Below are 10,999 nucleotides of genomic sequence, written 5' to 3' on the forward strand. Positions count from 1 at the left end.
AGGCCAAGAAAGATGAACATGGTATTCACTCACTCATAAGTAGATACTAGCTATAAAGCAAAGGATAACTGAAATGGTAAAAATAAAAATGCTTCAGGATCTCCAGCAGCTGCAGAGGCAGGAATGTTGCAGTTCCCCAAGCAGTGGCAGTGGGCAGTGGGTCTAGATAGCAGTCAGTCCTAGGCAGGGAATGGCACAGTTCCCCGAGTGGTGGCAGTGGGCCATGTGGCAGCAGGAAGTGAGCAGCAGGTCCCAAGAGCAGCCAGTCCAAGGCATAAATGACGCAGTTCCCCAAGTGGCTGTAGCAGGCCACGGGGAGGGACAGACAGATGGCATACCACATGACCACGCTGTAGGTCTCCAAGTCCTGGGCAGGAAACCACATGGCAGCTGAGAGACACAGAGATAGGCATGCCATGCAGAGTGAGGTTGGATATATATTTAGTGGGTTATGGAAGGAAATGGGGAGAAGAAGAAGGGCAGAGAGTAGGGAACAGAAAGAGGGAGAGAGAAGTAGAAGGGGGAAGGGGAGAAGTTGAGAGAGGCAAAAGCTGCCTCTTCGAAAGGGAGACAGAAAAGGAAGGAACTCAGGCTGGAAGCTGAATATCAGCTTGCCTCAGCAGACAGAGGAGGGGGTGGGCATGGCTTGTCTCTTAAAGACACAGGACAGATCCTTACAATAAAAAGCCCATAGTCTAGGACTCCAGAGAAACCAAGTAACAGGGAGACCCCCTAAGAGTAACATATATAGATCCTCCTAGGAAGGGGAAATAGACAAACTCTCCTGACAAAACTGGAAGCATGAGGGGGGGGGATGCAGAAGGGGAAGAGAATGGGAGAAGAGGAAGGGGGGGGGAAACTTGAGGGAACAGAATAGTCAAGATGGAGGAAGGACAGAGTTGGAGAGCAAGGAAAGAGATATATTGATTGAGGGAGCCATTATGGGGATAGCAAGAAACCTGGCACTGGAGTAATTCCCAGGAATCCACAAGGATGACCCCAGATAAGACTCTAAGCAACAGTGGAGAGAGTGCTCAAATTGACCTTGTCCTGTAGTCAGATTAATGACTCTCTTAAATGTCACCATAGAATCATCATGCAGAAACTGATGGAAACAGAGGAGGAGAACCACAATGGAGCACTGGGCTGAGCTTCCAAAGTCCAATTGAAGAGTGGGAGGAGTGAGACTATGGACAAAGAGGTCAAGATCATGATGGGGACACCCACTGAAACAGTTTACCTGAGCTAAGGGGAGCTCACCAACTCTATCTGGGGAGGGAAGGAACCAGCATATGACAAATTAGGGCCTTGGAATGTGGGTGACAGTTTTATGGCTGGGAGGGCCACTGGCAGTGGGACCAGGATTTATCCCTACAGCTGGTACTGACTTGCTTTTTCAAACACATTCTCTTTGGGTGGATACCTTGCTCAGCCTAGATATAGTAGGGAGACTCTTGGTCTTTCCTCAAAGCAATGTAACTTACTCTTTCTGAGGAGTGGATGGGGGTGGGGTGGGAGAAACTTGGAAGGGGTGGAAGGAGGAGAGAAATTGGGAAATGAAATTGGTATGTAAAATAAAAAAATAGTTTTTGAAATAAAATAAAAGTAGAAAAAATTTCATAGGCAAAAACAATGATATCAATATGCATTTCAGAATCACAAAACGCAGGTAGAACCTGACAATGCTCTAGGAACAGGTGACACCACCCAGGAGGGGCCAGCATCTAAGGAAATACCTGGCATTCCAAACCATTAGATAGAGTTACTAAATGTCTTTGATCCTTGGTCTTCACCCACACCAAGACCTGTTTGTCTGGTAAGGATGGAGTCTTTTATTTTTTGGAAATTCCCATCTGGTCTGTTAGCAAAGGTAATAGTGGGGGATTGACTTTATATAAATTTGACTCTTGGAACAAAGGGTAAATGTTATCACTCTAAGGCCTCATGGAAGTTCATTGTCCCCAGACAGAAGAGGTTACACTGCTGAGGTATTTGGGGAATGAATCTCATTATGAAGGGAGAAACGCCATGATTTCACAAGATTTTTACAGAACTGGCAGTGACTTATCCAAAAGAGAACTGTCCCCGCAGCTCTGCTGAACAGGTTCTCCATGTGGATTTGTGCATACACACTTCCCATGGATTAGTCTAACAGATCTGTCAGCTGTACATTACTGTATCATGCTTGTGGGCTCACCACACTTTCCCATCCTCCTTTTCCTCCTCTTCCTTTTCCCTTCTCCCTCTCCTTGTCCCTTCTCTTTCTTTTCCCCCCTCCCTTCCTCCCCTCTCTTTCTCCTATCCTACTCATTTTCTTCTTTCTCATTCATTCCATTTTACTCCTCCCCTCATTTTCCCCTCCTCCTTTTCCTTCTCTTCTCTTTCCTTCTCCCTTGCCTTCTTGTCCTCTCTTCCTCCTCAGCCTCCCTCCTTATTGCCTTCCTTCCTTTTCCCTTTCTTTTTCTCAGCATCTCCTGCAGGGCTGGTCTGAAGTTAAGCCTAAATGCTGCATTTTCTCATCCTGATATCAGCAGGAGTTTGTTTTCTCCTCACTTGCCCAGGTGCCAGCAGACCCCAAACAGTTAGCTCTAAACCAAAGACATTCCACCACAATAACCCAAGAAGTCATTCTTCCTAGAGTAAAAAATGTCCCTTGCCCCTCTGGATAACAAGCTGTCCACTGACACAGCCTCCAGGTTGTCATTCCCCTCATGCACATTGTACAAATGGCCGATCAGGATTCACCTTTGGTCCTGCCCATGCTCTGTCTGTTCCCCTCCCAAGCATGCCTGGACAAAGCTAGCCTTTGAACCCAGCACTCTCCCTCTTCCCCATCCTCCTCTTCCTCACCCTCTCCTCCCTTCTCTCTCTCTTCTTCTCCAACTCCTTCTTCCAACCTTTCTACTACTCCTCTTCTTTCTCTTCTTTTTCTTTCTTCTCTCTCTTCTTCTCCAACTCCTTCTTCCAACCTTTCTACTACTCTTCTTCTTTCTCTTCTTTTTCTTTCTAGTGTTTTTCTTCTCTCTGTCTTGCCCTTTTCCTCATCTTCTTCCTCTTCCTCTTGATTCCTCCCCACATTTTATCCAACCTCCTTCCCCTACTTCTCCTTTTACCTTCTCCCCCTTTCCTTTGCTACCACGTCTTCTATATTCTTCTCTTTTCCTTCATCCTCCACTACTTCTCTTCCTCCTCTTCTTCTACTGCCCCCCCTTCTTCTGTTCTTTCCTCATGTTATCTTCCTCATCCACTTTCTCCTCCTCCCATTTCTTATTCCATTGTTCTCCTCCTCCCTTTTCTCCTTTCCTTCTCCTCCCTGCTTTGTCTCTTCTCATGTTCCACCGTCTGTTATTTCCCTCTTCCATCACTCCTTCCTTTCTCCTTTCTCCTTCTTCCCTTACTTTTCTTCCTCATCACTTTCTCTATCATTCTTTCCCCCTTTCTCTTCCTTCTCCTCTCCTCCCCTCTTATTTTCTTCCTCCTTTCTTCTTCCCTCCTCTCCTTTCTTCTTCCCTCCTCTCCTTTCTTCTTCTTCTTCTTCTTCTTCTTCTTCTTCTTCTTCTTCTTCTTCTTCTTCTTCTTCTTCTTCTTCTTCTTCTTCTTCTTCTTCTCCTCCTCCTCCTCCTCCCTAAATCATCTTCTTCTCTCCTTCTGCTCCCTCTCCTCTTCCTCCCCTTTCTCCATCCTTCTTTTTCCTTCACCTCTTCTTCCTCTCTCCTTCTCCTCCCTCTATTCTTCCTCCCCTTTCTCCATCCTTCTTTTTCTCTCACAACTTCTTCCTCTCTCTTTCTCCTCCCTCCTCTTTTTCTCTTTTTCTTTTTCTTCCCCCAACTCTCCTCCTCCCTCACCTTCTTTTCTACCTCTCCCCGCTCCTCTCTCTACTCTTCCTCCTCTCCTTCTCCACCCTTCTATTCCTTATCTTTCTGCTTTCCATCTTTCTCTTCATTCTCTCTTCCATTTCTTCTCTTCCTATCCCTCCTCTCCTTTTCCTCCTCCATATCCTTCTCCACATCCTCCTGCCCTTCTCCTCCTCTTTCTCCTCTTTTCCTCCCTTTCCTTTTCTCCATTACCCTTCTCTGTCTCCTCCCATTCTTTTCTTCTTCCTCCCTTTTCTTCTCCCCATTTTACTTTCCCTTCTTCTTCTTCTTCTCCTCCCCGTCTTGTCCTCCTCCTCCCCTTTCTCCTTTTCCTTTCACTCTTCCTCCTCCTCTATCTCCTCTCCTTTTCTTTATTCCCCTCCTCTTCTTTCCACCTATTTCTCTCCTCCCCTCACTACTTCTCCCTCCTTACCTCCCCCTCTCTAGCCTCCCTTTCACTTTATACCCATCCTTCCTTTTCCTTCTCCTCAGTCCCTCCTCTTTTTATTACCCTTTCTTTCACTTTTGAAACCAAGGAGTTACCCAGGGCCTCCTTAGCTGCATCTTCAATCCTTTTATATTTCTAAATGATTTTGTATTTTAAATTATGTGTATGCATATGTTTGGAGCATACCCATTATATTGAACCTTTAGCACTAGGAATGAGGCAATGTTATCATGCATATGAACACCTGGTAGAAACTCATAATGTGTAAGTAAAAGAAGCAATGTTGTCAAATAAGCAACACAAATTCTTTTAGTGAATGTTTATTTCTTGTTGAAATACTGATGGCATTTAATATTTTTATTTCTGTTCACAACAATAAGCAAACTGAAATATTAAGCCCTGTTTTACTTTTTCAAGAACAACTACAATAAAAAAGCAAACACACAAATGTTTACTGATCCAGGTCATAACAGGAAGTGATCAGCTGACCCTCACAGGGCTTGGCAACAATACTCAGCAGAAGCCACTTTGTAATTGCTGGCACTAAATAGAGAAGTGGAATTCTCAGCCAGGTATTTAAGGAAATCGTGCAGATACCTAGACACTCGCATAGGACTATGCCTACTAAGGAGGGAATGGGTCAATACAGTCCCAATTTGAGTAAATAATCGTAGGAGGTGTGGAGCCCCATAAACCTGAGACATTGGAATATGAGGATAAGCCAGGTGGATTTCGGCAAACTCGGGCTTTTCAAATTTGCAGAACAGCTGGGTGCCCAGCATCCTGATGAAGTACTCTCTTATTCCATACACAAGTTCATCAACAGAATATTCCCTATTATCAGCCTTTCCCTGTGATTTCACAAAAGTGACATACTCCGCGAGAATAGTATCTACATTCTTCTCAGCAGGGAGCATAACTGCTTATGCTTGTTTATCAGTTCCCAGTCCTCAACAAGACATGGCTTAAGTTCATCAGGCAACTTCAATTCAACTCCCATTCTCACCTTCCCTGCCTGCCCAGATTGACCAGTGGTGACAGTCCCAGCCACATTCTGGTGGGGAATCTGTGGTACTGTGCTGGTACCACTGCCAACCCTGTTTTCTCAAATATTCTGCATGTTCTTTGGCACTGCCATGTTAGGCGCTCATCCTGAAAAAGAGGGTCTCTCCACAGGAAAGCTTTTTTCCATTGGAGTGATGACCTTTCGCCACAGGGTACCCGCTCTCTACTCTGTTACCTTTCTCAGCAGTGTAGCTGCTTTGGGAAGACTGATCTTTCTCCTCAGAATGAACTTTCTCAAAACAGATGACTTTCTTTTCCATCTGACCTTTCTCAGCAAAGAGTTCTCTCTCTGTACTCTCTGCGGGGCATGTTTTCTCAACAAAGTGACCTCTCTCCCCTGTGTGCACTTTCTCTGTAGAGCAGACTCTCTGGGAAGATAGACTTTTCTCTGCAGGATGACTTGTTTGGGGAGGGCAGCTTCCCAGGCCAGATAGATGTTTCTCTGCATGTTGGCTTTTCTTTGGAGCCCTATGTCCCCCTACAACGTCATCTTTCCCTGCAGAGAGATCTTTCTGCACATAGTTACCCCTATCCAGTGAGTGACCGTCCTCCTCAGGGCAGCTTTTCTTTGAAGGCTGACCTCTTCCTGTGGGGCCATCCTTCTCTGCAGAGGGTCCTCTCCCTGCCGAGTCACCCCTCTCAACTGAGTGACCCTCCTCTGCAGGGCAGATTTTCTTTGGAGCTTGACCTGTTCCTGGGGGGCAATCTTTTGCTGCAAAAGATCCTCTCCCTGCATAGTTGGCCATTTCAACTGAATGACCCTCTTTTTCGGGAGAGGGTCCTCTCTTTGCAGGAATACCACTCTCAGATGAACGACCCTCTTTGATGGGCTGACCACTCCCTGCAGGGCGATCTTCACCTGCAAAGGGTCTTCCTGCTGCAGAGCTACCCCTTTCATCTGAGCAACCCTCCTTTGCAGGGAGGCTTTTCTTCTGAAATTGACCTCTCCCAGAAGGGCAATCTTCACCTGCAGAGGGTTCTATCTCCTCAGAGCTACCCCACTCGAATGAGTAACCCTCCTCTGCAGGATAACTTTTTCTGAGGTGACGCCTCCTTGTGCAGCGATCTTTCCCAGGAGCGGGTCTTCTGTTTGTAGAGTGACCCTTCTCAGATGGATGACGCTCATCAGCAGAGTGGCTATTAATGGGGTGATCACTCCCTGCAGGGCAATCTTCACCTACAAAATGTCCTCTTGCTGCCCAGTTAGCCCTGTCGACTGACAGACCCTCCTCTGCAAGGAGGCTTTTCTTCTGAGGCTTACCTCACCCTGTGGGGGCGATCTTTTCCAGGAGAGGGTCCTCTCTTTGCAGAGTTATCCTTAGATGAATGGCCCTCCTCCGCAGGGCTGGTTTTGATGGGAGGACCTCTCTCAGCAGGGCACTCTTCGCCTGCAGAGCGCCCTCTTGCTATGAATTTACCCCATTCCACTGAGCGACTCTCAGCATGGTGGCATTTAATGCTATGACCTCTCTCTGCAGGGCGATTTTCACGTGCAGAGGGTCCTCTCTCCTCAGAGCTACCCCACTCAAATGAGTAACCCTCTTCTTCAGGGTACCTTTTTGTGAGGGAAAGCCTCCTTGTGTGGCGATCTTTCCCAGGAGAGGGTCCTCTCTTTACAGAGTTAACCTTCTCAGATGAAGGACTCTCCTTTGCAGGGAGGCTTTTGATGGAGCAAACACTACCTGCAGGGCGATCTTCACGTGTAGAGGGTCCTCTCTCCTGAGAGTTACCCCACTCGAATGAGTAACCCTCCTCTGCAGGATAACTTTTTCTGAGGCGATGCCTCCTTGTGCAGCCATCTTTCCCAGGAGAGGGTGCTCTCTTTGAAGAGTTACCCTTTTTGGATAAATGACTCTCCTCTGCAGGGCAGCTTTTGAAGAGGAGATCTCTCACTGCAGGGCTAGTCTTCTCTGGTGAGCGACCCTTCCCTGCCAGGTGACTTTTTTCAGCTGGCTGAACTCTCCCCAAGGGGTGACCTTTTTTCTCTGTGGAGAATCCCCTCTTCACAGAATGGCCTCTCTCTAGCCGGTGATCACTCTCTGCAGAAATAAATTTCTTGACTGAGGGTTCTTTCTCTTCAGGGTGATGGTTCTCAGTAGAGCGACCTCTCCCATCAAAGTAACCTTTCTCAGTAGAAACACTCTTCTTAGTAGAAAATCCTTTCTTTACAGGTTGATCTCTCATGATAGGGCGGCCTCTCTCAGCCAAACCACATTCCTCTGTGGAGTGACGTTTTTCTGAGAGACGGCTTTTCTTGATAAGACGACCTCTCTGTGTAGGAAGATCTTTCTCAAGAGAGATGCTTCTCAGATGAATGTCTTTTCTCAGAGAAGTGACGCATCTTTCAGGGAGGCGCCTGTCAGAGGGGGACTTTCCAGCAGAGGAAAATTTCCCTATAGTATGACGTTTTTCAAGAGAATGGTGTTTCCTGGCAGAGGAACTCTTCTCTGTAGCACGATGTTTCTCAGCTAACAAAAGCTTCTCAGCCAAGGTGCTCTTAACTGTAGCGCAGTTCTTCTCAGCAGTGGGACTTTTATCTGCAATGTGATACTTCTCGGGGGAGGGAATTTTCTCTGTTCTCCAGGATTTCTCATGGGAGCGACCTCTCTCCACCGAGCGACTTTTTGTGGTAGGGCAACCCTGTGGTCTTCCTGGAAGAGCTGGTAGATGATTCATCAGCTCGGCTGACTTTTGTTTTGAGGGGCGATTTCTCACCTTTCTGACTTCCCTGTAACTTGGTGTCTGCTTCCCGAAGTCATCTCCTTCCCCAAAATGTTGGTCACAAACATGAGGTCCTTTCTTTCTGGAACTCATTTAAGTAATACTAACAAATTCCCAGGTTTTCTAGTATTATCTGGGAAAATGGACTGGGCACACATCCCAGAAGTCTGTTGTCTGAATTAGTTTTACAACCAGGATCAAATCTCCCGACTGTTTACCAAATTTAGCTCTTTTTAAAGGACGGTAAGAAGATCCGGGCGGTGGTGGCGCACGCCTTTAATCCCAGCACTTGGGAGGCAGAGGTAGGCGGATCTCTGTGAGTTCGAGACCAGCCTGGTCTACAAGAGCTAGTTCCAGGACAGGCTCCAAAACCACAGAGAAATCCTGTTTCGAAAAACCAAAAAAAAAAAAAAAAAAAAAAAAAAAAAAAAAAAAAAAAGGACGGTAGAGGAGCAGCACTCTGCTTGTCTATCTGTACACAAATGTCATCTTGGGGGAGGCCTTATGCCCTTAGGCCAATCGGTAGTCACATGTAAATAATACTATGTTCCATAGCCAGATGATTGGACCACCACTCTGATGTCATAGTGGCCACATGTGGGGCGGGTGAGGGGGCATTTTTTTAAAGACCCAGTTTGTCCTTAAGAACACAAAGATCCCCAAGCTAATGTCTCAACAGTGCTGGCCTTAAAGTCCTGCATGCCTTGCTCATTTTTCTTGATTAATGTGACTTCCTTCCTCTGACTCTTTCTATGCCTAAATCACTTGGTCCCTTCTCTTCAATCCTGGTGCAAGGGTGTGGAGAAGCTCTAAACTTAAGGGCCCTGCAGCCCAGAGGTATAAAAAGAAAAGGGTGTCATCTCCGGCCTATGGCCACTGAGGAAGAATAGGTCTCTTTCCATTCTCCCTTTTTACATTGCCTCCAGATTTGGTACACTTCTGAACATGGCAACGAGTTCATTTCCATTCACCCTGAGAATGTAAGAATGGTAAATCAATCTAGTAAACTGTGTATCTCAAAAAATGAACAGATAGACTGAAAGTTAAAAAAAAAAACTGGGAAAAGATACAAGATATAAATTGTAAGCCTATCAGGTAGCAGAGGAGAGAAAAATGTAGAGATCAATAAAAATCAATAAAAAATATTACTGATACCATGCAATGTTGACTAGAGTATCGGAAACTTACTACATATTATTGGTGGGAATTTATTTTACTTATTTATTTGTTTGCTTGTTTTTCTTTCTTTTTTTAATTCAAACATTTTATTTTATTGCTTTATAAATAGTACCATTTCAAATTTCCACTTTCTCCCCTCCTTCCATTTCCCTCCCACTCCCTAATCACCCTCCCCTCTCCCTCTCCAGTCCTAAGAGAGGGCAGGATACCTTGCCCTGTGGGAAGTCCAAGGCCCTCCCCACTCCATCCAGGCCTAGGAATGTGTGCATCCAAACAAACTAATATCCCGAAAAGCCAGTACATGCAGTAGAATCAAATCCCAGTGCCATTATCATTGGCTTCTTAGTCAGCCCCCATTGTCAGCCACATTCAGAGAGTCTGGTTTGATTACATGCTTGTTTAGTCCCAGTCCAGCTGGCCTTGGTGAGCTCCCATTAAATCAGTCACACAGTCTCAGTGGGTGGACCAACCCCCCACAGTCCTGACTTCCTTGTCCTCTTTCTCCCTCTTTCTGCTCTTCAACTAGAACTTGGGAGCTCAGTCCAGTGCTCCAATGTGGGTCTCTGTCTCTATGTCCATCTATCGCCGGACGAAGCCTCTATGGTGATATTCAAGATATTCATCAGTGTGGCTATGGGACAATGCCAGTCAGGCACCCTCACCTCTACCGACCAAGGACCTAACTGGGGACATCCCCTTAGGCACCTGGGAACCCCTCTAGAGCCAAGTCTCTTGCCAACCCTAAAATGGCTCCCTTAATTAAGGTATCTTCTTCCCTGTTCCCATATCTGCCCTTCCTCCATCTCAACCAACCTACACCCCCAAAGCTCTCCCCAATCCTCCCCTTCTCCCGTCTCTCTCCCCCTCTCCCCTTCCCCCACCACACCCCCAGCCCCATGCTCCTAACTTTTGCCCGGTGATCTTGTCTGCTTCCAATTTCAAGGAGGATCTATATATGTTTTTCTTTGGATTTACCTTATTATTGAGCTTCTCTAGGATCACGAGCTATAGGCTCAATGTTGTTTGTTTATGGCTAGAATCCAAAAATGAGTGAGTAAATACCATATTCATCTTTTTGGGTCTGGGTTATCTTACTCAGTATAGTGTTTTCTCTTCCATCCATTTGTATGCAGAATTCAAGATGTCATTGTTTTTTACCGCTGAGTAGAACTCTAATGTGTATATGTGTCACATTTTCTTTATCCATTCTTCGATTAAGGGGCACATAGGTTTTTTCCAGGTTCTGGCTATTATAAATAGTGCTGCTATGAACATAGTTGAACAAATGCTTTTGTAGTATGATTAGGCATCTCTTGGGTATACTCCCAAGAATGGTATTGCTGGATCCTGAGGTAGGTTGACTCCCGGTTTCCTGAGAAACCATTACATTGTTTTCCAAAGTGGTTGCACAAGTTTGCATTCCCATTGGTGGGAATTTAAATACACATAATCATTCTGTTGGATAATTTGGAACGATTTTATCTAATTTTAAAATGCAAATGTATTTTGATAGAGTAATTTGACTTACAAAAATGCTTGCACATCTGTACAAGAATGTGTATAGTTTATAAGAGTATATATAAATAACCGAATGGTACATCTCTGGTAGAAAGATTATATAGATTATTATCTTTCAGCTGTGAAATACTACTATATCACTGGAAATAAAATGTACTTCCATAGAGAAAAACATTGCAAGCCTAAGAAAGCTAGAGTGGCAATGTAAGTATCT

General features: G+C 45.5%; 1 pseudogene; it reads right to left on the bottom strand.

The window, feature by feature from the left end:
* Positions 1-4,793: 4,793 nt before the first annotated feature.
* On the bottom strand, positions 4,794-5,323 carry LOC130867928 (mortality factor 4-like protein 2; annotated as a pseudogene).
* Positions 5,324-10,999: the final 5,676 nt, after the last annotated feature.

Source organism: Chionomys nivalis, chromosome X, assembly GCF_950005125.1.
Source record: "Chionomys nivalis chromosome X, mChiNiv1.1, whole genome shotgun sequence".
NCBI lineage: Eukaryota > Metazoa > Chordata > Mammalia > Rodentia > Cricetidae > Chionomys > Chionomys nivalis.